This window comes from Natator depressus, chromosome 6 (assembly GCF_965152275.1).
Source record: "Natator depressus isolate rNatDep1 chromosome 6, rNatDep2.hap1, whole genome shotgun sequence".
Classification (NCBI taxonomy): domain Eukaryota; kingdom Metazoa; phylum Chordata; order Testudines; family Cheloniidae; genus Natator; species Natator depressus.
Window position 1 is genome coordinate 126,540,027 of NC_134239.1, and position 27,015 is coordinate 126,567,041.

A 27,015-nucleotide genomic window follows, 5' to 3' on the forward strand; every position below is an offset into this window, starting at 1 on the left:
CTAGTCCAATCCCTGCTCAAAGCAGGACCAATCCCCAACTAAATCATCCCAGCCAGGGCTTTGTCAAGCCTGACCTTAAAAACTTCTAAGGAAGGAGATTCCACCACCTCCCTAGGTAACGCATTCCAGTGTTTCACCACCCTCCTAGTGAAAAAGCTTTTCCTAATATCCAACCTAAATCTCCCCCACTGCAACTTAAGACCATTACTCCTTGTCCTGTCATCTGCTACCACTGAGAATAGTCTAGAACCATCCTCTTGGGAACCCCCTTTCAGGTAGTTGAAAGCAGCTATCAAATCCCCCCTCATTCTTCTCTTCCGCAGACTAAACAATCCCAGTTCCCTCAGCCTCTCCTCATAAGTCATGTGTTCCAGTCCCCTAATCATTTTTGTTGCCCTCCGCTGGACTCTCTCCAATTTTTCCACATCCTTCTTGTAGTGTGGGGCCCAAAACTGGACACAGTACTCCAGATGAGGCCTCACCAATGTCAAATAGAGGGGAACGATCACATCCCTTGATCTGCTCGCTATGCCCCTACTTATACATCCCCAAAATGCCATTGGCCTTCTTGGCAACAAGGGCACACTGACTCATATCCAGCTTCTCGTCCACTGTAACCCCTAGGTCCTTTTCTGCAAAACTGCTGCCTGGCCATTCGGTCCCTAGTCTGTAGCGGTGCGTGGGATTCTTCCATCCTAAGTGCAGGACTCTGCACTTGTCCTTGTTGAACCTCATCAGATTTCTTTTGGCCCAATCCTCCAATTTGTCTAGGTCCCTCTGTATCCTATCCCTACCCTCCAGCGTATCTACCACTTCTCCCAGTTTAGTGTCATCTGCAAACTTGCTGAGGGTGCAATCCACATCATCCTCCAGATCATTTATGAAGATATTGAACAAAACCGGCCCCAGGACCGACCCCTGGGGCACTCTGCTTGATACTGGCTGCCAACTAGACATGGAGCCATTGATCACTACCAGTTGAGCCCGACAATCTAGCCAACTTTCTACCCACCTTATAGTGTATTCATCCAGCCCATACTTCTTTAACATGCTGGCAAGAATACTGTGGGAGACAGTGTCAAAAGCTTTGCTAAAGTCAAGGAACAACACGTCCACTGCTTTCCCTTCATCCACAGAGCCAGTTATCTCGTCATAGAAGGCAATTAGATTAGTCAGGCATGACTTGCCTTTGGTGAATCCATGCTGACTGTTCCTGATCACTTTCCTCTCCTCTAAGTGCTTCAGAATTGATTCTTTGAGGTCCTGCTCCATGATTTTTCCAGGGACTGAGGTGAGGCTGACCGGCCTGTAGTTCCCAGGATCCTCCTCCTTCCCTTTTTTAAAGATGGGCACTACATTAGCCTTTTTCCAGTCGTCCGGGACTTCCCCGGATCACCATGAGTTTTCAAAGATAATGGACAATGGCTCCGCAGTCACATCCACCAGCTCCTTTAGCACTCTCGGATGCAACGCATCCAGCCCCATGGACTTGTGCATGTCCAGCTTTTCTAAATAGTCCCGAACCACTTCTTTCTCCACAGAGGGCTGGTCACCTCCTCCCCATGCTGTGCTGCCCAGTGCAGTAGTCTGGGATCTGACCTTGTTCGTGAAGACAGAGGCAACAAAAGCATTGAGTACATTAGCTTTTTCCACATCCTCTGTCACTAGGTTGCCTCCCTGATTCAGTAAGGGGCCCACACTTTCCTTGACTTTCTTCTTCTTGCTAACATACCTGAAGAAACCCTTCTTGTTACTCTTAACATCTCTTGCTAGCTGCAACTCCAGCTGTGATTTGGCCTTCCAGATTTCACTCCTGCACGCCTGAGCAATACTTTTATACTCATCCCTGGTCATTTGTCCAATCTTCCACTTCTTGTAAGCTTCTTTTTTGTGTTCAAGATCAGCAAGGATTTCACTGTTAAGCCACGCTGGTCTCCTGCCATATTTACTATTTCTACACATCGGGATGCTTTGTCCCTGTAACCTCCAATAAGGATTCTTTAAAATACAGCCAGCTGTCCTGGACTCCTTTCCCCCTCATGTTATTCTCCCAGGGGATCTTGCCCATCAGTTCCCGGAGGGAGTCAAAGTCTGCTTTTCTGAAGTCCAGGGTCTGTATTCTGCTGCTCTCCTTTCTTCCTTGTGTCAGGATCCTGAACTCGACCATCTCGTGGTCACTGCCTCCCAGGTTCCCATCCACTTTTGCTTCCCCCACTAATTCTTCTGGGTTTGTAAGCAGCAGGTAAAGAAGAGCTCTGCCCCAGTTGGTTCCTCCAGCACTTGCACCAGGAAATTGTCCCCTACACCTTCCAAAAACTTCCTGGATTGTCTGTGCACCGCTGTATTGCTCTCCCAGCAGATATCAGGGTGATTGAAGTCTCCCATGAGAACCAGGGCCTGCGATCTAGTAACTTCTGCGAGTTGCCGGAAGAAAGCCTCGTCCACCTCATCCCCCTGATCCGGTGGTCTATAGCAGACTCCCACCATGACATCATCCTTGGTGCTCACTCTTCTAAACTTAATTCAGAGACTCTCAGGTTTTTCTGCAGTTTCATACCGGAGCTCTGAGCAGTAATACTGCTCCCTTACATACAGTGCAACTCCCCCACCTTTTCTGCCCTGCCAGTCCTTCCTGAACAGCTTATATCCATCCATGACAGTACTCCAGTCATGTGAGTTATCCCACCAAGTCTCTGTTATTCCAATCACATCATAATTCCTTGACTTTGCCAGGACTTCCAGTTCTCCCTGCTTGTTTCCCAGGCTTTGTGCATTTGTGTATAGGCACTTGAGATAACCCGCTGATCGCCCCTCTTTCTCAGTATGAGGCAGGAGCCCTCCCCTCTCACACGCTCCTGCTCGTGCTTCCTCCCGGTATCCCACTTCCCCACTTAGCAGGGGTCCAGGGTAAGCCCTGAGGTATCTCTCAGGTGAGACAACAGGCTAATAAGCTACAACCCATAGATGTATTGTCCCATATCAGCATGAGATGAATCTTCGTCAGTTAATTAGATTGCTCCATTATTTTTGACTTTTTTGTAAAGATGCCAGTATTAACACTCATAAATAGAGATGGTCAATTTTTTTTAGCTCATTTTTATTAACAAAATGGCTTCTTCTTGCAAACAGAAATGTGTGTTTTTTTTAAATAAGAGCTGAAAATGGAAAATTGTGAGTCTTTTATTTCATATGTTTTGTTTTTTGTTTATTCAGTTTACTGATCTTCCCCTCCCCTCCATGTCCTCTCCTCCCATTTCAGTGATAAAGAGGTGGGGAAAGGGGGTGAAGACTGAAAAACCAACACTGCTCCAAATTGAAAAACTGAATTTTTGAAACGGAGAACTTTGAGTTAAAAAATACAAACCTGTGGAATTGAATTTATTTTGAAATTACTGACTTTTCACATAAAAACTTTCTGAGCTGCTCTACTCATAAACAAAATTAGACTTTCTGAGCCACAGTTTTTAAAAGTGAATAGTGATTTTCTGTGCCTCAATTTTCAGGTGCTTAACCTGAGACATCTTAAAGGGTCCTGATTTTCAGAAAGTGCAGAGCATGTGCCCTGAATTACCAGTCACTTTTGAAAATGGAGGCCTCACATGTCTAGCTCCAACAGGATGGACAATGAGATGTTATACACAGTGTTGCTGTAGCCATTTTGGTCCCAGGATATGAGAGAGAAGGGGGGTGAGGTGATCTTTTATTGGACCAACTTCTGTTGATGAGAGAGACAAGCTTTTGATCTTACACAGACCTAAAGAAGAGCTCTGTGTCAGCTTGAAAGCGTGCGTCTCTCACCAACAAAAGTTGGTTCAGTAAAAGATATTACCTCACCCACCTTGTCTCTAATGAGATGCTATAATTTGTATGTTCCTTCACCCACTTACTTCCCTGGTCCTTCTCGCATGAACAGAGAGCAACAATACTCGAAGTCCAAAGGTGCAAACAATTCGATGTTTATTGGGGTGAACTTCCAGCAAGCATGATTCCAGTTTCTTTCCTTAGTGTCCGCCTTCCCAGCTCTGACATCACAGAGCCTTACCTGTGTCTCTGTTCCCATTTCCCCCCCTTAGCAAAACACGATTCCAATTTCCCCACCCCCATTCCCTGTTCCCATTTCCCCCCCTTACTTCCTGATTGACTGCAGACTATATAGTAAAACTTGAGTTCTGCTTAGCTATAGCTTAACCAATCAATCCTAACATATTGTAACATGATTTTGTAACCAGTTATATCCCACCACCTTATTAGTTTACATCCAGCAAAATTAATTATACAGCAGACAGAAACAATCACAGAACCAGACAGAGACCATGCCAATAAACAATAGCAAAGTGGAAACTATAATGACAAAACAATACACAAGTGAGGATTTCACAACTACCTCTGTAAAGACATAAGGGTTTCCCAGCTGTGTCTATTGATAAGTGAGTTCTTACTGAACGGAAAACTATCAAACTAAACTTCCTTTTACATCCTCTAGGCTCTTCCCTTTCTCTGGAGGTGATAGATCAGATCACCTTTCCAACAGCCCCAGATTGCCTTATTTCAGTGTGACTAGTCTGGAATGTGAGGAGATGACCGTTTGCTTCCCAGCTTATGGCTGCCTCTGCTGCTTAGCCAAAGGCCTTAGCCTAAGCACAGGGCCTCAGACTGTCACAGTGAGAGAAGGCTTTTACACCAGCAGACAGTGATTTTGATTCTTTCTTTTATACCTCTAGAACTAGCTAAGTGATGAGAATACACCTAAATTCTTAGAGTATAGGCCTTTACAGACCGGCCTGAATATCTATATCCTAACATTATACTACATAAATCTATTGGAAGGGGAAGGGGAAATGTGAGGATTAAAAATTGAATACACCCTTAATGCAATTCTGTGTATTACAAGGCTAGTCTGGAGCCAGCACTGAGGCGATCTGTATTCTGGCTCCCATGGCATGCAGTATGCATTACAGATCCTCTCTTGTAGTGAAGCTGTCATACTGGGCAAATCTGAGGTCTCAGAGAGGCTGCAGAATGATGCTGTATATCTTCATGGATAAGCTGCAAGAAACCTGAGAGGCCTGGTGTGCGTACATGTGGCCAACATGTGATCCCTTCACTGCCCTAGGACTCTGCCTTTGCTCTTCCTCCCTCTGATCTGCAGAGCATTGCTAGTCTCGACCACATCCAAGTCTGGCCCCACAACCCTCTTCTACGGGAGTCTCTCCTCCAGTGGTAACTGCTCCATGGAAAGAGCTGTACCCGAGAAGCAATTTGCAGCATGCAAGAAAAACAATTTTTCTAGGGTCCTACAAAGCAAGAGAACTATGCGGTGTTTTCTTAAGCGCCATTTACTGGCACCTTATCTAATAACTATTTACATATATATACAGCTACAGAGCACTCAATGCGCAAGGCCATCCTCTGTATTCAGAAAAGCAGGCTGGAAACATCAGGCCTGATAGTGCCAGAGTCCTGCTCCTTCCCCTTGCGGTCTGAAAAGCACAATGTGGTCTTCAGCATCAGCTGCCTCTTCCTGAGGGTGCAGCTTTTCTTTTAGACGAAAGGGACTCTTCTCCTACAGAGAGACATCTGGGCTACTTTGCAGATTTCCCTTCTCGGGGAGCACAAGCATGAAGGAAGCAGGGGCTACGGAGACTGCCATACCTATGGTGGCTGTGCATTGATGGCATAGGCCACACAAAAGAGTGGCATCCCTCCCCATAACCAGCATAGAAGAATTTGCAGTCTGGGTCCCCAGGTTGGAGGGTATTAAAGAGGGGAGAGCAGGCCTGCCATCCGGGACAGAGATGGACCACGTTTCAGACCTTTTCTCCACCAATGAGTATAGAGAACAGGAGGCTGAAGTCTGGTCCATCCTCCAGCCATCAAATATCTATTGTCTGCTGTGGTGCCCCCTAATATGTGTTAGCCGTGGGAATGCCCTGCGTCGCCGATAGCAAAAACTAGCCCTGCCAGGGCTGTGACCTTACACTGTGCACAAACCAGGTGAATCTGCTGCTCCGTGTGCCTTAAAGGCAGCGCAGATTAACCTGTCCAAAAACTCACCGGGTCCAGGTTTGCTTTCCAGTCCTGGCTTGGTCATTAAAAGAGAAGCAAATTTTACTGAGCTGTAGATAGAGGGACAAACATTGAGGAAGATCACTTGTTGTGCAACACTAAACTGAATAATCCAAATGGCACAAGTGTTGCGGAGAACAATCTTTCTGAAGTTTCTGGCATACCATATGGAAGGCTAGATAGTAATACATGTGATTTCTTTCCAGGAGTGTTTCTATATCGGAGGCTGGACTTGTTATTATATTGGAAAACAGTTCCCCAAAATAGAGAGAGAGTTGTTGAATTATTAAGAGTAGATTCATAGGAAATTGGTGAAGTTATATTTAATAAATGCAGGGAAGAAGAGATTATCTCTCCCAGTGGGTTCCCATAGCACTGTTGTTGCATCAATTATGGGAATATCGGCGATTTGCAGGGTCTATCTATATAAAACCTGTTCTTTGAAAGGCATTCTGCTTCCATAAAATATGTCTTTAATTCTGTTCCTTCATGGGTTATTAATAAAGAACAAAGGACAGGTGCAATAAATCAAATTTTGTTTCTTAGGAGTTCATCTGTTCTTACTTCATATTCCCTTTTGCTTGTGACTCAGTTCTTTCCATGGGGTCCTGTTCTGATGCCACAATCAGGATTTGTGCTTCATGTGGAAAACGGACAGCTGCAGCTGATGCTCTTGAACCTTGTCCTGAGGTGGCCCTGCCCGGTACCATTGTACTCCTGTGCTGTCACCCAGCAATCAGCTTATTGCTGGGGGGTGGTGTTGGGGGATCTGTTTACTGGTCTCGCCCCTATGGCTATGTCTCTTTTTTCCTTTCCATTGCTATTCCTGATGGAGACTAAACCCCTGCTGGAAAATGCAATGGGTCATGGCTCAGAAAGTTTTGCATGTTACAAAGAGCAAAACGGGGGGTCTGCAGGTAAACCCCGATGGTACAGAACTCCAAGTCCAAAATGCCTGGTGTTTCCCCACCCCCAGGCTAAGGGGCAGGCGAATGTATTTCACTCTGATTTCATAACACCAAGGTTTGTGTGTTCATGTGTGTATACATACTCATGTATATTATGGAAGTGATAGTTTTACTCTACACTGAAACCAACATTCCATTAAAAGGCTTGTTTTGATCTAGCCCTCTGGCTTTTTAGCTGGTACCTTGTATTACAGAAGGATAAAGGAGGAATAAAGGTAGCAACAGGTATGTCCAACCTTGTTGGATATGAAGATCTCCTGTCTCTTCCCAAGCCTCTTGATGATCCCTTGGGGAGGACATGACCTTTAAAAGTAGAGTTGTGAGTGACAGCTATGTGATGGATAGGTTCCAACAGATTGCACGGTTATCTGAGAGTTCCCACTATCTGGCTGTTGATCACGGAGAAATTGTCCGTGTAAGGGTCTGTTTCTCAGAATTGTTATTAGAACTCCAGCTTGGGAATGTTTATCATTTGTACTGTACAAGGGTCGATCGTCCCCAGATGAGCCCAGGTCCCCATTCTGTTAGGCACTATGGATACACATAGCGAGAGACAATCCCTGCCCCGAAGGGCTTACAGCCGAAGGTTGGGATATTGCAAAGACTCAAATGCTCCACTTTAAATGTCTGAGTGTTTCCGCTGATGTCACTGGGACTACCTCATGTGCTTACAGTCTAACGTGTGCATAAACTTTCCCAGGATCAGAGCCTAAACAGACACAGGATGGGAGAAACAGAAGTACTATTGCCCACATTTTAGGCACAGGACTGAGGCGCAGGGAAATTGGCTTGCTGTGGCTCACACAGGAAATTGGTGGTAGAGCCGGCAATTTAAACTCCGCTCTCCTGAGTCCTGTTCTAGTGCCTTAACCACAAGACATTACTTCCTCTTCTGGGAACCTGTTGCAATTACTCCCTGATCTTCCTTTTTAGTGGGACGATTGGGGTGAGAAGTAGGGTGAGGGCTACTTTTTTTTTTATGCCACTTTATCTTGTATTTTTCTCTCTTTCTCTGGGTGTGCATTTCTGAGGGGTGTGTGTGTGTGTATATATATGTATAAAATACATACACAGCGGTGGGATATTTGTGACATACACAGACCGCGACTGTCTTTAATATAAAAATGTCGGGTCTCATACTATGTTCTTTCTTTACTTGGTTCCCCTCCCGCCCCCCGCAACCTGGCTTCAATGTTGGGTTTTTATTTTAAGAGACGCGAGCGTCCTCGCTTCAACCAAATCCAAACTGTGGATTCTATAACTGGCAGCATATAGTAATTTCTCTTCAAGCGTAATTGGAAGGTTTACCACTTAAGGATAACACTTACGTGAAGCTATTATATGGCTCATTTGCCAGAGAATGCCTGTGAAGTTAATGACTTTATCAAATGTTATCAATGTGTAAGAGTGTCAAGAGAGGAATTTTTTTATTTGGTGTCAAATATTCCTGCTGCTGTTGCTGAATCTTATAATTTTATTATCTTCTATTAATTGAAAGTTCTTCATTATGTGCATGATAACTAGCTAAAGTTACTTCTGAAAACAGCAAGCAGTTCAGTTGTCTTTTTACACCAATTTTCCTCTGGTGCAACTCATGTGAGTTGCTTCTGTTTTACCCCGATGGAAGTGAAGGGAAGAATCAGACCTTTATTACTTAGGCATGTCACGCTGTGAACTACAAAGCAATGATGCCAATACCAATGTCAGTTATATGGAGATGATTTTACAGAGTGTTTACGACACGCAGATTCTGTAATCATGAAAGTCAAAAGGCCTTTTCTTCTTTTCACCAGCATCTTTTCTCAATTTCCCTTTTTCACAGCTTTTGCGGGTCATATTCTGTGCCATTCTGCTTCAGTCCTCGAATGCAGGTGTCCTCATGAGATGGTCCAGGCACATGAAAAGGAAGCGCAGATAGAGGCCCTCCAGAAACCCTCATTGTCAATGTCACCGTAAAGATGGGACTTTTTGACAACCAGTATAGCAAAGCGGGGTGTTGCTCGCAATGTCCCTGTAAAGCTCTCAAAGGCCTAGATCCTGCAAACACTTATGCCCCTGCAAACACTTATGCCCCTGCAAACACTTATGCAGTGCCTGTACCTTAATTCATTAAGGTGAATTAAGGTACAGGCACTGCAGGCCCATGTTGAGGGCCCCAGCTCCTGGAGTCACATGATGACTTCCAAATCTGCAAAGGAAACCTTGAGAATGTGATGCGAGTGTAACTGATGCAGCGACGTCTTCCTGAGTCTGCGGACAGCCTGAACAAGAAGGGTGAACTGCCCCATGTGTTCCAATGAGGAGTTAACCCAGACAGCTGCCACACTGCGGGCCCTACCAACACCACCTCCACAGGGGACTTTGGGTGTGGGCCTTCCTGGCTGCCATCTGCTGCAGTGGTGTCAAAAGGGGCAACTCCACACAGAGAGGTAGGTAAGGGCTGAGGCCTCCATCTACAGGTCAGATCCCCACCTGTCTGATACCAGAATGGAGGTCTGGACAAGCCACCCACCAGCCTGGCAGACAGAACAGGGCTGTGACCATGGCATGGGGTTGGGGCCAATGGGACTCCCAGGTGGGGTGTGCTGAGGGACCAGAATCCGGCCCTGATTAACTTCTGACCCGAGGACTCTGATGAAGCCAAAGAGAGCATTCATGCATGTAAAGCTAAGTACACATTAAAGCGCTCACGGGATCAGACCCGGGGGCTGGCATGAGCAGCAGAGTAGCTGGGGGCTGCTACTGAAAAGATGCAGCTCTGGTGGGAAATGCTCGCTTGGGCAGGGAGCGATGGAGAAGAGGGGAGAGCTGAGCCAGGGACACAAGGATGCTCCTTCCAGTGGGATCCCTTGCCCAGGATCACAGAACCAAGAGTTGACTGAACCCACAAAGATGATGTAGAATCAATCCCCAGCATGACCAATGCCCAGACCAGCCACATGGAAAGGGCTCTCCCTTATTCCAGGACTAACAGAGTAAGCAGCAGCTGAGAGATTTCATTTCAGAGATTGTGCTTCCCCTTCCATTCTTTAACATAAACAACTGACAGTGATCTTGTTGAGCTTACAGGCCCTAGTGAGACATATTTTAGATTTTAACTGGTGCTATCCGCATGCCATCCTTCCTTTCTAGTCCAAGCAAATTGGCCTACGAGATTTAAAACGTTAATTTTTAGCACTTGGTTTTGATATTCTAAACTTGTCCGTTTTTTGATCAATCCATTCTTATCAAAGAGACCGTGCTCTTAAAAGTGCCTTAAAGACAAATGTGTCATACTCCTTGGAGAAATACTAGAAGGGTGATAAATGGGCTGGGTACTAAAGAACTAATGATTGAGAATCATAAGTAAATGTAATAAGAAATGTTGGTGACTTGCATCATTCCTTGGTATAACTCCTGAGCCTCAACCATAGCCTGTGGCATTTGCTTGTAAGACTCTTTGTGTTCAGTGCATGCCTTGAACATCAGTTATGTCTATGCTTGATCAATGAACAGTTGATTGTCTACTGATGTGATTCTGGGTGAATTAATAGTGTTGATTGGTTAGGAGTAACCAAGTCTCCTGAGCTCAGCAGGACTGTTCAAGGTAACAGCTGACCTGAAGAGAACGTAGTGTTCATTTCGTAAGCTAACGCTCCCTGGACTCAACAGACTCCATTCTCCATCCTGGACTCCATTCTCATGCTGGCTACAACACTTTTCCAGTTGGCAAATCTAGTTGGTTACATTTCAAATGTTTAAAAATTCTACATGGCACGTTAGCAACTTTATAAAATCAACCCCCTTTCATGCTTACTTCCGTCTGTCGGCCTTGCCTGCTCCTCCAGTTGGATCCCTTGCCAGAAGGGATCCCCGCAGGAAGCGGCGGCCAGTATGTCCCTCGGCCCACGCTGCTTCCTGAAGCCCCCACTGACCTGGAGCGGCGAACCGGGGCCACTGGGAGCCGCGATCGGCTGAACCTGCGGATGCGGCAGGTAAACAAACCGGCCCGGCCCGCCAGGGGCTTTCCTGGAACAAGTTTGGGAACCACTGGTCTAAACGTACACTTTATTTTTTTCTCTCCCCGGTTCTTAACATATAGGAGAGAATAGGGCACGCTACACAGGACAGTTACTCTTGTCTGTCAGCTGGCAGGGGTTATCTTTGGCTAGAGCCACAGAGATGGAAGTCTCATCCCTAAGTAAATAGCAGTCTTCAGTTTGAGAAACTAAGAATAGTAGGAAAATTCCTTATCAAGCATCAAAGCTTTCCTTTCCTGGGACTTGTGTATTTTAACTTTTGCTTAATCAATGCTCCCAAGAGAAGATGTTTCACCTGTTGGTCCATGGAATAATTTTTCCATCGACCTAGCTGTGTCTACACAGGGGGTTAGGCTCGCATAGCTCTGGTGCTCAGGAGTGTGGATTTTTCACACGGCCCTGAGCACTGTACCCATATGTCATCCTAACTTAAGACTAGACCAGGTCTTACAAGGAGACAGAGAACCAATAAAAGGGGGAAGAAAAGATACTGAAGGAGGTGAAGAGAAGTGGGGTCAGGGAAGGAAAGACAGCAGGGGAACGAGAAAAGAACTGAAAAACATGGGATGAGAAATCAGTTTTCAGCCACTTGTTTTTTTCTTTGATTCTCACCCTTGCTTATTTTGTGCAGATCTGATGAGAGCGCACTGGGAAGGCAGAATGTCGCAGTTTGTTACAATGTGAGTTTTAGGACTTCATAATTCTGCGGTTGGGCACGTTCATTAATGGGCCGTGGTTTAAAAATGATATCTGACAAATGGAGGTGTCAGTGGATTTCAGCCCCGTGTTCCAGGGCACAGGGGAAAGTTTCAATGTAATTGCAGATGTGAAGGGGACTCAGTGGGAAGCGAAGTGACTGGCTTACTTTGCTAGACTCGGCTTGGATGGATGCATGAACAATGCTGGCAATCAGCTGTCCAACTTCCAACAAGTCATCCAGACTCTGGAGAGCGGCAAGCAACTGCAGAGGGAGTCGATGGATGCAGCTGTTCTCCTGCAGGTCCTCACGTTATATCTTGGCTGTTGGCTTGGCCACTATAGTTCTTTTAAATTCTGCTCTGGAGCTAGCTGTCTTTTTTCCCTCAGTCAATTCCAACGTGTCCCTAGAGTGGGCATTCAGGTGGCTGGTTTGTTGCAGTGCCTCATTGAGCTGTGTGGATTAGGGCTGGACAACAGCGTGTGGGTCTGGCCACATGCTTGTGAATTTGGTACTGCGAGTTGCATCCTACTGCATGAGGAGTGGCTCTGTGCTGACAGAATCCACTCTGTCCTAATACCATCAAAATACTTACCATAGATAAGGTGCAAGGCAGAGGAGACTCCAGCCCTGGGTGTCCTCAGGGACGACGGGTGCAAAATACCACCAGTGTCATTTGGGAGCATTTTACACCCACTTTGTGCGGATGCCGTAAGGTACCAAGCAAAGGCCCATATTTCCTATATGATAGGAACAGAAAGGATTCTAGCAAGTAAACTTAATGTCAGTTTGTTCAGCAGGTAGCTCCACCTTACTTTCTTGCTCAGCTTTGCAGGTTTTAATTTAATTTCATCCTCCTGTGACCGGCTGTTAGAGCAATATTTGGGTGGCTACAATCGGAGATTACTGGTGGAGCACTCTAACCGCCCTGTGTAGCCCCAGCTGGCGTGAACGAAAAGGTCCCTCATACACATCAGTGAAATCATCAGGCAGTCTGAAACACGGGTAGGGTGACCAGATGTCCCGATTTTATAGGGACATTCCTGATTTTTGGGTCTTTTTCTTATATAGGCTCCTATTACCACCCCCCCCGCCCCCGATTTTTCACATGTGCTGTCTGGTCACCCTAAACCCGGGTAAACTGTAGGGCTGTACTGACTCCTGCTTCTAATTGGAGACACTGCCACGTGAAAGGGCAGGAAGCCTTTGGTAACCCTGACCTATGACTGGGGACAGGAGCTAATGATGCATCTCTCTCACCAGCAGCCCTGTGTGTATTTTACCCTTTATTATGGTGCTGACGCAGTTCTAAGGAGGAAAGGGAGCACGGAGATGGTTGTCACTCTCCACCTTGCTTCCCCCTCCACACCCCGTGTTCTGACCTGGCACAGGTATAATTGAGAGTGTGGCTGGTATTATACCAACTCACATCCTGCATGCGTTCAAAAGCCATCAAATTTTAACAAGGTCGTCTCATGTGGCAGCACTCCTGGAATGGTAATGGGGGCCCAAACTAGCTTTTTTCCCTCTGTAAACCCACAGAGGTCTGCAGTAATCAGATTCTTTGAGAAGCTGATTTAAAGCTAACCACGGTTTAAGCAATCCCATTAAGATACCTGCAGACCACAATACATTATCCTGATTAGCTACTGAGCTAAGTGACAGGACTCGTCTTCCCTTGATAATGAGACTAGATTAAATGTACCTGATGATGTCTCATGGGGCAGTGTTGCTCTGAAACAGCAGAAGGTACAGTCACAATTTCACCCCTCCTAGTCACTGTACTGGCGATATGCTAGACAGCAGACTGGAGCATTTCTGCAGTGTTTAAAATCCTGAGGCTATTCACGAGACAAGGTGGATGAGGTCACATCTTTTATTGGACCAATTGCTGTTGGTGAGAGAGACAAGCTTTTGAGCTTACACATGTGCAGATCCTGGGGGCGGCGTTGTAGTCGGTTCCACTCAGGCGCTCTGGAACAGGGCAGGCCATGGAGCCATGACCCTATCACCTTTTACCAGCTGTAAGGGTGAGCGATGGGGCGGGGAAGGGGCAGAGAGGAGTGAGCGGGGAGCGGAGCTTTAGGGGGAAGAGGTGTTGCAGAAGCAGGATCTTGGGGGAAGGGGAAGTGTGAGGGCGGTGCGGGGGCAGGATTTCGGGGGAATGGGTGGGGCCATGGTTTGGGCATGGGTTGCGCCCCCCCCCGCTTTTAGGAAGCTTCTGTTGCTCCTGGTTCGTCTTTTTGTTTTTCTGTCGGATGGCTGACATCATGATTTTTTGATAGTTGTGTAACCCTTCTGCCAGGTGAAGCCAGCAGCAACCAGGCCAGGTTCACTATCGAGGGGTTCCTTTCCATTGATACAACACAGAACTGGCTCAAGCCCCCAACCCAGTAACCTGGGAAATTTACACACCACCCCTGGGCGCTTCTGAGAGGCAATACTTCCCCACTCGTAAGCACAGAGTCCGAGTGTAGAAAAGAAACTTTTTATTAAAAGGAGGACAGTAACTGGGTGTTAATTTGGGAAAACACCGCAAACAGGATTCATAAACATAAACGGTGAGTAAAAGTCCCACCCCCAAGTAGGTTGGCAGTGTCCTTTTCTCCTCAGGTTCTTAAGTCCAGCAACTCAAAAGTCCCTTTCACATGCCTGACCCTTCTCTGCACCCCACTCACAGGTGCTGTCCTCGGTCAGTGCAGACCCAGAGTTCAGAGGTTCATCTGCAGAGTACCCCACCCAGAGGAGAGGTGAAAAGAGGTACCTTTCTCACTCCACTGCTTGGGCTCTTGCTCGCTGCCCCTCTCCACCAGCCTCCCCTGCTGGCCACCTGCTCACCACCCCTCTCCACCAGCCACCTGCTGGCCACTCATCACACCTCTCCACCGCATTAGCCACTCATTCACCACCTGACTGTCCGTTGCCTTCTGCTACCTCCTGCCTCTCTGCTGTGATCTCTGCACATCAGTCTGTTAGTAATTTTCAGCTCTTTGCAGGCTGGGTAGAAACACTGCCCCACCTCAAGTGATTTCAGCTCTCAGTGATGGTCAGCTCTGGACATTAAACACAGGCCCACCGCAAGTGATTTCAGCTCAGATTGAGCAATTAAAATAACCAAAGATGCTCCTAAGTAAGCCTATTTAGCTCTGTTTGTTGAACAGTGTTTGTGTGTGTGTGTGTGTGTGTGTGTGTAGGGAGAACCCTTGAAAGGGTACAGTCTCTTGGCTGGTATTCCTACCCCCAGCACTCCTACTTTCACAGGGCTCTGACATTCAAGCCCCTGCTTAATGAGGTTCTTTCAACTGAGAGTGATCCCCACATTTCAGACAGGTTAAGCACAGTCTTGCTTCCCTGCATTCCCACAATAATCACAACATTGATAACAGCATTTCACTACCCCTGCATTCAGTACTAAGGTCATTTGTACCCAGCACCAGCCAAAGTTGATCCTTTGACACAGCTGTATCTGATGAATATGTAAACAGAGCAGGCACAAACACACCCGTAGTCTCTTTCCACCCTAGTTAGCTGTCAGGGGAGCATTCATTCAGATCCTGCTTACAGTTGTTCTGGTTTTTTTGCATGATTTCCAGGTCAGTTTCCTGATTTTTCTGCCCCCTCCCCCCCTTCCAGTTTGTGGGAGCATGTGGTGATTTCTTGTCTGAGGTGGTCCCTTCTGGAGCATGTGAGGTGCAGTAAGTGGTCCCTACGTTTTTCGGAAGTCCTTTTGCAAAGCTGCTCAGCACATTTGGAGCTGTATGTTGTGGTCAGGGTTACAGATGGTGAGACAGCTCCAGCAGCGTGGCATAAGACTATTGATGTCAGTCGAGATCCAGCTAAGGATAACCATTGATCCCAGCAGATGCAGTAACAAGACAATCTAATTGCTCTGGGCTTTCTCATTTCCTTTGGTAAGTTGTAGTTGAGAACTTTGGTGACTCTGCATTGATTTACTCAGTCACCTAAGACCCCAGTGTGAAACTCAAATTCCAGCAATAGATCCTGTGAAGTTTGACTTTGGAGATTTGCCATTGTCTGAGGAGTGGAAGCATCGCCTGAGGAAGAAACTTTGTGAAAGATCCAGGGTATTCTCACTACATGAGTGGGATGTGCAAAAGGGGTAGAGTACAACATCAGACTTCACGACTCTCAACCCTTAAAGGAAGATTGCTCTCTCAGAGATGGAAGATGTATGACATCATTTTCAGGAGCTGATTGCAAATGGCATCATTACCGAGTCCTGCAGCCCGTATGCCTCACCTTGGTGGTTGTCTGTAAAAAGAATGGGAAAATCCTGATGTGTATCGACTACCACACCCTAAAGAGCCATACTGTGGCTGACCAGTACACCATGCCTCGAGAACAAGATACCTTAGACTGTTTGCTGGGAAACCAGTGGTTCTCAGTATTGGATCTTCAAAGTGGATACTACCAGATCCTTCTGGGAGCAGAAGACAAGGAGAAGACAGCCTTCATCTGCCCATTAGGGTTTTATCAGTTTGAATGCATGCCTCAAGGGATTTCTGGGCCACCTGCCACATTTCAGCATCTTATGGAGAAAGTTGTTGGAGACATGAACTTACTGAAAGTCTTGGTTTATTTGGATGACCTGATTGTATTTGGAAGAACCTTAGAGGAGCATGAAGAAAGACTTCTTAAAGTGCTTGACAGTTTGGAGGCCTATGGACTGAAGCTTTCCATTGATAAGTGCCAGTTCTGCAGAACATCAGTGAAGTATGTGGGTCACATCGTGTCCCAGGAAGGTGTGAGTACTGATCCAGATAAAATAGAAGCTCTCACTACATGGCCATGGCCATGCCCAAGTAATTACAGAGAGCTTAAGACTTTTCTCGGATTTAGTGGTTACTATCGCAGGTTTGTGAAGAATTATGCTACCATCGTAAAGCCTCTGAATGATCTTACCAGGGGATACCCATCCAGCAAGAACAAGTCTAAGACCAAGAGTAAGGAGAGGTCCCCAAGGCCTCCTGAGCAGAGACACTATGGCCTCTTAGAGCCCTTTGTACCATGATGGGATGAGAGATGTGAAAGGGCTTTTCGAGAAATCATTAACTGTCTAACTCATGCTCCTAGTCTTTGCTAACTCCAAGCAAGCCATTTATCCTACATACAGATGCCAGTTTGGAGGGTTTACGAGTGGTCCTATGCCAGGATGTTGAAGCCAAATGTAAACCTGTGGCCTTTGCCAGCCAAGGGCTGTCTGATAGTGAAACTCGCTACCCCATCCAAAAGCTGGAGTTTTTGGCCTTGAAATGGGCCATCACTGAGAAGTTTCATGACTACTTGTATGGTGCTAGGTTTCAAGTGTGGACAGACAACGATCCGCTGACTTATGTGTTGACAAGTGCTAAGCTGGATGCTACAGGGCAGAGATGGGTGGCCACCTTGGCTAGCTACGAGTTCAGCATTCAGTACCGATCAGGGAGAAGCAATGTAGATGCAGATGCTCTGGCACAGCATCTGCAGCCATCGGGAATTGCTGTGATTTCTATGGATGGGTGAGAGCTATCTTGCAATGGAAGTTATCAAGAGTCAGAGACCTGTGAGAGTCTTCATGGCTGTGTTGCAGAAACTCTGGGCCTGCCCCCTGAGAGTGTGCCATCTGCCTCAGTGAATTATATTGTGTTAGACCAATCTCCATTGCCTATGCTCAATGCTGCTGACTGGCAAAAAGCCCAAGTGCAAGATACTGACATTCCGGACACACTACTTGCTAAAAGAGAGGGGCAAAACCTTGCTGCAATTATTCCATCTACCCCTGAGGGTAGACTACTATTGAGGGAATGGAGCAAATTAAAACTGATATAGGGAGTGCTGCACCAGATCAAGGTAGATCCCTTACAAAATCAATGAACACAACTAGTGCTACCAAAAGAGTACAGAGCCCTGGCCATAAGGGCCCTGCATGATGACTTTGGACATTTGGGAATGGAGAGAACCCTGTAACTTATTTGTAGTAGGTTCTACTGGTCCTGGATGGCCAAGGATGTATGCATGAAATGCAAGACATGCGCTCGGTGTGTTCAAAGGAAAACCTGTCCACTAGAGCAGCATATCTGAAGAATATCACCAGCAGCAAACCTTTGGAGCTGGTATGCATTGATTTCTTATCTTTAGAAGTGGACAGGAGGGATGTTGGGAACATTTTAGTAGTGACTGACCATTTCACACAGTATGCGTAGGCATATCCCACACGTGACCAGAGGGCCATCACTGTTGCTTGAGTGTTGTAGGAGAAATATTTTTCAGTGTATGGATTTAAGGCCCGGTTTGACAAAGCCCTGGCTGGGATGATTTAGTTGGGGATTGGTCCTGCTTTGAGGGGACTAGATGACTTCCTGAGGTCCCTTCCAACCCTAATATTCTATGATTCCCAGCTCAGATACACTCTGACCAGGGATGGGACTTTGAGAGTAACCTCCTGAAGGAGGTGCTAAGGATGGCAGGAATTAAGAAGTCCAGAAAAATACCTTACTACCTGCAAGGTGACCCTCAGCCAGAGCGATTTAATCGGACTCTGTTGGGGACTTTATGTCCAGATTAGAAAGCAACCTGGAGCCAGCATGTTGCTTTATGGAATAGACGATGACATGGGACCTGGGCGAAAAAGAGGTGCTGGACTAAATCCACCACCCAGCATGCGCAGTGGGCCCTGTGGGGGCTAATCCACCCTTATCTAGCACATCTGAGTGAGTCTGAAGAGGATGACACTACCATGGAGTATCCTAGAATGGAGACCAGATTCCAGACTCCATCAGCTGAACATGGGGAGAGCTCCACTTCTTCAGCTGTAAATCCCAGGGCAGAAGCATTTAGGCCTGTTGCTGGCAACCCCTCATCAATGATGAGACCAGCCTGGGATAATGAGCTTGACCCACCCACATTCCGAGACCTCCTGGAAGAAAAACAGGCCTGTGATGACGCACCTACATTGGTGGACAGAGGGGACATACAAGTGGAAGGTGTCCCTGACGCCCTGGACATCCCAGTACCCAAGCAAGAGATGCAGGGGCATGTGCCCATAGAGGGGGTACCCTCAAGGGAACCTTCACCATCCCTAGCCCCAGAAGAAGTCCCCACTGTCCCTGCCATGCCCACTCTCAATAGACGTGACGGGGTTATAAGGCCAGTAAACAGGCTAACCTACGATGCTCCTGGAGTGGTTAGTGAGGAAGTGATAGACTTAGCTCACAGGTTTGTGGCAGCCATAGTGGGTTTCCTCAGACCCTTTGAGGAGAACTCATGTAGTTGGTATAATCTGGAGTGTGATTTGCCAGGATGACACATTCTCGGCTTGGGGGAGGATGTAAGCAGGGTCTGAATAAATGCTTCCCTGACAGCTAGCTGGGAGGGGAAGAGATTATGGGTGTGTTTATGTAATACAGTTTGCGCCTCAAAATTAGATTCCATCTAATGGGCATTGTTATACTTTATATCACCGCAGTGCTTAGAGAGGGCCTAAAGGCCCGATTGTGCTAAGTGCTGTACAAACAACAAGGGACAGCCCTGCGCCAGGAAGATTACTGTCTAAACAGATGAAGGGTGGGAAGAGAAACAGAGGCGGTGAGGTGCCCAAGGCCACACAGCAGGTCAGTGCCACAGCCAGAAACAGAAACCTCCGAATTCCTCAGCCAATGCCCCAGACCCTGCTGTCTCTTCCTGGAAGCTGATCACTAAAAGAAAGGAAACAATTTCATTGCTAGCCATAGAGGCTATGTATAATGAGCATCAAAAATCATCAGAAGCCATCTGAATTAGTCCATGGTGTCTGAGAAACCAGTTTCTCCCTACATTTAGGAGAGGAAATGTCCATATGAGGCATTTAATAGTAAATGTTTACTTCTGTAACACTGACACCCCCGGTGGGTTGTCAGCATCGGGGATTGAACCCAGGAGCTCTGAATTTTAACACATGAGCCCCTACTGCCTGCTCTCAGACCTTGCTTTCTTATCTGTGGCTGTAGCTGGCTCATCAAGCTCTAGTTGGTCTAGCCACCACTAGAGGGGGACAGAGTACGACACTAATCAGGCATGACTACACGTCTAATGACGACCACTGTAGTTAGGGAAGTGGCTCCGTCCTGTTAAACTCTGGGAACACGAGGGATGAATCATATCAAATTTGCTCTGAAGCACGGGCAGTATAGTATGGTTCTCCCCTGGGCAGATCACTAGCTTCAAGAAAATCCATTCATTCACCAGGGATTCTTGAGCCTCTACAAGGTCAAGGATCTGGAAAGAGGAGACAAGACCCCAGAGAAGAAGTGGTTTTTTTGTTCACCCCTGTATTTTCTTCGCATTATACCTATGAGACCCATCAAAGACAACCCTTCCCCAGGCATTTACGAACTGTGTAGGTGTGCAGCGACCAGCCGCGCAAATAGGGACTTTTGCGTGCCCAAACAGTGGCACCTGCAAATTTACTTGAGCAAAGTTAATATTTTTCAACAGCTGGTTGTTACCTTGGTTACTCTGAAGGTGGTTCAATTAAAAAGTGCTAAATAATAACTCCATTTCATTCTGGACCTTTGGATTCTATCCAAATAACTACTAAGATGAAAAGCCTTATGACAATTCAGTTTGAAATATCAAGATTTCTTCCTTCTCTGTGTACAAAATGCGATCTCTTTTGGGTCTCTTATTAATCTTTATTTTTTTGATGACTTGGGTTTTGGGGTATACATGGGAACAGGAAAACAGTGGTATCGAAGGCATATGAATGGCAAACAAATCAGAACTACCGATGAAAGAATGGTTTCTATTTCATATTTCTTGTGGATTTCCCAAGGTATGTTGGGGGGAGGGATAGCTCAGTGGTTTGAGCATTGGCCTGCTAAACCCAGGGTTGTGAGTTCAATCCTTCAGGGGGCCATTTGGGGCAAAAATTGGGGATTGGTCCTGCTTTGAGCAGGGGGTTGGACTAGATGACCTCCGGAGGTCCCTTCCAACCCTGATATTCTATGATTCTGTTATGTCAGCTGATTACTAGAGCTGCACTTAAAAATAATTGGTTTGCTAAGTTTTTACAATAACTGTCCCACCTCCTTGATTAGAGTTGAGTGAAATGGTTAGAATTTAGATTTTTTTGATGAAAAAATTCAAATTATATTGGGCAAAATGTTCTTAACATTCTCCTCTCCTCTCCTCCCTCCTTTTTTTTTGTCCATGGCCAAAGCTTTTAACTTGTTTTATATTTCCCACCTCCCACCCTAACTCTTGTCTTCATACTGCACGCTTGGGGAACCTCAGCACAGATCAGAAAGGGGTAAGGCAGAAAAACAAGAACAGCAAATAGACTCGGAGCTTTGTCCCCAGGACAAGTCCCATAGAGGGAGATTCTTTCACTCTTACTTGGACTGTCCCTGTATTGCAGATTATTGGTTCCAAGCATGCAATTTCCAACTAGTTCTTCTGATTGCTCTGTGCCTGTGACCCCTTTTATACACCCTGTGGATGATAGTAGCTAATTAGGAAATCTATTAAAAAAATGCATTGGCCCATGCTAAAGTGGGTGGAAGCTTATGTCTGGTCACTGGGTCGGTGGACCTACATACCTCAAATATTATCTATGCAGTGGGATCACTGCCTAGTCTGTAAGCTTAAAAAAAATAAGCAGAGAAAGGGCAAACAACTCTCTGCTGGTGAAATTAATCTCTGTGTAGGGCATCAACCCAAAGGGTTAAGTGGTGTGCAAGGCTTTGTACCGGTCCTCTGTACAGAGACCAATTTCAGCTGGAGTGAACTGCCTGACCCCTGAATGTTTGACTTCAGCAGGAAGAATGTATGGGGAAAAATGCAGAGTGAACCCGTTTGAGCTCTTTGGAAATAATGCAGTCAGGAACGTTCACCTCTTCTCAATGGCTTAAATGTACAAGAGCGAACAATAATTTTGCAGCCTCTGAGGATGAAATGTGAGGGGAAACATGCATACCTTATTGACTTTTTAGCTAGAGCGGTGCAGGGAACATTACTTAAAGCTCCGCCGTGCTAAACTCAAGTCCCCGGAGATGCCTTTGTTGATGCAGAAGCTGTGACCTAAAATATTGACTTTATAAAGTAATTGAATCCAAGAATCATGTTTCAGATGAAAAGCACTTGACAAATGGCTACAGGAACCCGCTGAGCGCAAAGGCCTGAGTGCGAATGTAATGGAATTTGCTCCACTCCGCTCTAATCAACCTCTCATGAGAGAAATACGTGGTGGGGTAGTCCTGCTTCCGGCTCCTGCTGGAATTACAAGGAAGGGTGGGGGGCATCTCTTAAAATCTTTTCCTTCCTTCCCAAGGATATGAGAGAGAGAACAGCTAATTCCCTTCCTTCTCGTCCTGCAGGGATGGAGGAAGGCAGAGCCCTCCTTTGGGGGCCCCATAGAGTGGCCCAGTTGGAGCAGTGAGCCTGGGACAGCATTAGCAGGCCGTGGGACAAAGTCAATGGGCCATGGCCTGGCTGATCGCTGCTGGCTGAGCCGCCTCATTTAGGAGGCAGATGCGTCCTTTGTGAACCGGGTGGGGAAGTTGATCCTGGAGGAGAGGAGTTTGACCTGGGAGGAAGGGTTTTGATGGGGGGCTGGAGGGCTAAATTTTTTGAGGGAGGCAAAACTTTTGGCAGATTCAGGACCCATTTAGTCTTAATTCGCCTCTGTCCAGCAGAGGAGAAGGTCAGGGAACTGTGGGGGAAAGTAAGGGAGGGGCCAAGAGGAGAGGCAAAGACACAAGGAAGGATAATGGGAAAGCAAGGAATGGGAGAGGCATCAGACAGACACATCCTTAGCATGTTCTACCATCCCCATCACCACTGCATAGACCGGGGGATCCCTCCCTTCTGCTCCTTTCTTCTAACCCACAGCTGCTGCGTCTGTCGGGGTGGCCATGCGGTCTAGGGGTAGCTGTGTCGTCCCCCAGGCTATTACAGAGTCGGTGGCTAGATGTTAGAGGAGTCTTAACCAGTGAGCTACATTAGCTACGTATGCACCCGGCACACCATGACAGCCAAGAGCTAAACTGGGTATATTGAGATAACAGGAGCTCTGTGCTTTGCTTGAGGGCCCCCTTCTTTGCACATAGATCTAATTTTCCCCACTCTCATTTCCACTCCTGTTTGTCCCCCTCCCGTTCCACGACTCAGTTTTAAGGATAATTGGAAATGAAAAACAAAGGAACAAACGAAAACACCAGCAAAGCACGAACACGCTGTGCTTGTGGCAGGGGCTGTCGAAAGGCCATTCTGGGGGGAGCTGCCTAGGGCCAAATGCAGTTCCCCATGCTGACATGAGCAGTCACCTGAGGTTGGCAAGGCAGACACCCCCCACTGAGGTAGGTGAGTAAGATTTGGCCCTGAAAACTGCCAGAGAGACTTTGTCAGGCTCAGCAAACACTGGCAGAGCTCTCACAAAGAAGAGATATTAACGGAGCCGGTTTGCTACGGTATTAACTAAACCAGTGCAGTTGTCAGGTTAAAATGTGATTTCCAGCTGAATGCTGTAGCCCAGCTAGATTTCTCTCCTTTTCTCTTTGTGTTTTTTCAGTTACTCGTTAATTGAAGAGGGGCATAATTAACTTATATCATTATTTCAAATGACGCACTTTAAACAAGGCCTTAGTTTTTGTCTTCTTAATTGTTACCTTGCTCATACTGGAATGACTGTTTTTCTTATAAGAACGTTAACCTCTTTGCTTCTTTCATTCCCCTGTTTTGCATAATGCTATAATAAGCATTTAAATAAGTGTAAAGGTTCCATCAGCTCTTCCTTTCATGTCCCGCAGTAGCCATGGCAACTGGATATACTTTTCTGTCTGTTTTCCCTTTTTTTTAGATGTGAGCTTTTTCAGTCGAGTCTTTTTAAAATCGAGGTCGAGTCTTCACTTTTGCACACCATGTCACAAGAGTCACATACACATTCAGATCAGCTGCTGTGGTGTAATGTTTCCCCACAATTGGCTATTAGCACAGAGTCCGGCGTGATGGAACCTGGAAATACGTTTTTCAACTTGCGTGACCCATCAGAGGACCGAGAAATATGGGGAGATAATGCTGCACTGAAATCTTGAAAGGGTCTGGTTGAGAGTAAAAGTTCACAGCTCTTTTTAAAGTGTTCATTTGTTCCAGGTCTTTAAGAAAAGATGACACGCTAAAAGTTCCTGGCAGGAAAAAGTCATTGGACAATATTTGTCAAGGCTGTTGTTTAAAAATGAATCTCCACATGAGCTTATTTCTCCTTTTTTAAACTTTATTTCTAGAAACATATGAGCGCAAGATGGTACAACACATTATCTGACAGCCACAAGACCGTGAGTCATGGTAAACAAAGGGCAAAAGGTAATACAAATTCATAAAATGAACCTGGAAAGCACTAATTCAATTAGACTATCTGCCATTGGTGTGAAGTTGCAGTTTGTCCATGGACATAATCTTTACTGGCAAAGCAGTGGTGAACAGAAGGTAATGGAGCAGGCTTACAGTGTGTGCCAGCCTGCATTTCCATCTGGAAGTAGGTGGTCCCAATAATAATAATATGGCAGATGAAAGAGAATTCCAGAGAGACTGCTTGCTTTTTTCTAAATATAACATGCTGACATCCTGCCACCTGGGAGCAGCAAGATATGAAAGGGACACAGATGGAGTGCAAAGCAAAACCAAATGGAACAACAAAAGCTGTCAACATTTTATTATTATTTTTAGGGAACAGTAAATGTACCATCGATACTATTAGCCTTTAGAATCACACAATCAGTCATTTGTTGCATTATACTGTGTGTGTGTGTGTGTGTGTGCAAGCAGTACACAATTCATGGAATCATTTCCAAGGAAAGATTTGGGACAGGATATATTTCTGCATCTGCATGGCTGGATACTGCAAAAAGAGTGGGACCGATTCACTAGGACTTTCTGGCTGTTTTATGCTGCTCTGGTGGTGAAAAAGCAACTGTGAACCCAGTTGAACTGGCTGGTTAAATCCAGTTTGCCACTTCTGCAATGTAAACAATCAGCAATGAGCAGCTGGCATTTACCATTGAATCTAGCCCGCTGTTTGCAATTGTTTGTTTGAATTTGAAGCAGCTGTAGAGACCATCCATGTCCCCTTTAATTTGCTATTCACAAACACTCTCACAAAACCAAGAATTTTTGTTTGCTTGCGTGTTTGGAGAATAGTTGTGCACAGGAAAATCCATGTTCCTGGGCAAACAAGTACGTTCACATATGAACAAGAGTATGCGTTGTTTGTCTGTTTTTAGAAATGGTTAAGTCATTGAACCAGGCAACGGAAACAACACTGTGAATTAGGGGACCAGTCCACAACCTGGATAACAAAAATCAAAGTCAGAAATATTTTCTAGGAACCCAGAGGCTGAAATTGGTCCAAGAGCCTGATCCAAAGACCGCTGAACTCTGTTGAAAGACTTCTGTTCTAAACTAGTTCTTATACAGCCCTTATTTACTACAGTGTCTTTGCACCTTTCAGTAGTACATTGAGACATGACTAACGTGTCACATGTGGGTCATTTTCTCATCCTCTGCCTGGTGGCTGACCTATGCTTGCAGTGTAAGGCTTGGTTTTGTTCAGGGGTTATTTTTACATATCTGTGCTGCTCTGTGTTGACCTATCTAATAAGATTCCAAGACGGTCACTCTATAGCCTAGAACATCTGTCGAGTCAGTTTGAAGTGATGGAAACAGTGCCGAGCATGGCCGAGGGCTCTTTGTGTTCAGAATATCACCAGGTTCAGCCATCACTGGGCCCGGGCAGAACCAGATGGAAGGCTGGAGTCCAGAGGCTCTGGGCAGGTGGAATGTGCCAGCTGATCAGAGAAGGTGGGAGAAACAGCAATGTGGGGTATTAAAGAGGTGATTGCACTGGGGGCAGCTCAAAACTTTGGGGGACATGTACCAACAGCACTATAACACAGCGCATGGACAAAGCCCCCATTTTTGGCTTTTTGACACACATGCCTTGACAAATTACACCTATGCGCCAGCGTGGGCTTTCCTCTCTTGGTATTACACAAGGCCAGTGGGAGACGTGTGCCAGGACATGAAGTGGGGGAGGTGGTGAGGCATGTGATAATCCTTAAGTCCAAGGGGAATTATTTCCATGGTTGAGAACCAGCCCCCGAGAAAATTTTGTCTCGGCAAAGACGATCTTAGAAAGTCCCATTGTGCTGAAGAGTGAGTTATCCATCGGTCTCCATCCCGGAGCTTGGGGATTTTTAGACACCCTGGGCCCAGGCCATTCAGGGCTTTGGAGATCAGGACCAAGACCTTCAAAGGGCTTTTGATCAGGCCCATAAACTGAACAATTATAAAGAGTCAATCTGCTTATGAAGGATTTGTGATGAGAAAAAAATTTGAATTAGTCAGGTAATTTACTCCTAATGGATAATTTGACTAAAATCAGATAATGGTTATTTTAACTAATTTATGAAACCTGACAACAGTAGTAAAAACAAATTTAAAATGGTCTTTTTTTCTTCCTCTCACACAAACACTGATGTTCTCCCAACCAGAAACAGACATGCTTTCAGAGCTGCTTACTTCCCTAATTAATTTGTGGAGAAAAGCTTGTTACAGAAACAGTGCATGAAGTGTAGCCATGGGGCATATTTTTACGGGCACATACCGTTCATGGACTTAAGGGAGGCGTTCTCCATGACCACCAGAGAGCCTCCTGAGATATGTGAGTTCGTTAGCTCAGCAGACTCTTCTGATTTGTTAGAACAAGGTTTCTTCACTGAACAAAGTGAAGAAATCACAAGGTGGATGTTGCAAATGCTTTTTTCCCCTCACCTTTTATGGGAGGAAATTGGTGCATTTGCATTTGGGGATTTTGCCATTTAAAAAAGAAAATCCCATATAATTCACCAAAAAAAAAAAAAAAAAGTGACCATGCATGCAGTGACTGGGTTATGCATGGGAGACCTAGCCCACTCTAATGTATTTTTCATTTACAGAGGCCAAAGTATAATCACAAAGGGTAAGGATTTGTATCCCTCACTGGTTAGTAAGCTAATGAAAATCAAGTGAAGTGACCGTTGAACTCGACGAGGAGACTTCCTAGTACTCATCATTAGTAATATAGTTTACGAGCGTATGTTCGCTTCGGAAAGCATCTGTGTACTTTGCTCGGTGACTTCCCTTTAGAGAATTCCCTTTTCTTTTCCAGCATTAAGCTTGCACAAAAATCCAAGCACCCATTCAGCAAATGGACTGAATTAACAGAGATGGACATTTGGGCGGGGTGGGCCTGTGG

The 27,015-nt window shown here is 45.9% G+C and overlaps 1 long non-coding RNA gene across 1 annotated transcript in view; it reads left to right on the plus strand.

Moving 5' to 3' along the window:
• LOC141990241 (uncharacterized) overlaps window positions 1-27,015 on the plus strand; it is a 348,636-nt gene that overhangs the window by 197,846 nt on the left and 123,775 nt on the right. Inside the window, exon 2 of the long non-coding RNA XR_012640115.1 lies at window positions 24,008-24,086. This is a non-coding gene — a long non-coding RNA (uncharacterized LOC141990241). The remainder of the gene's footprint in view (window positions 1-24,007; window positions 24,087-27,015) is intronic.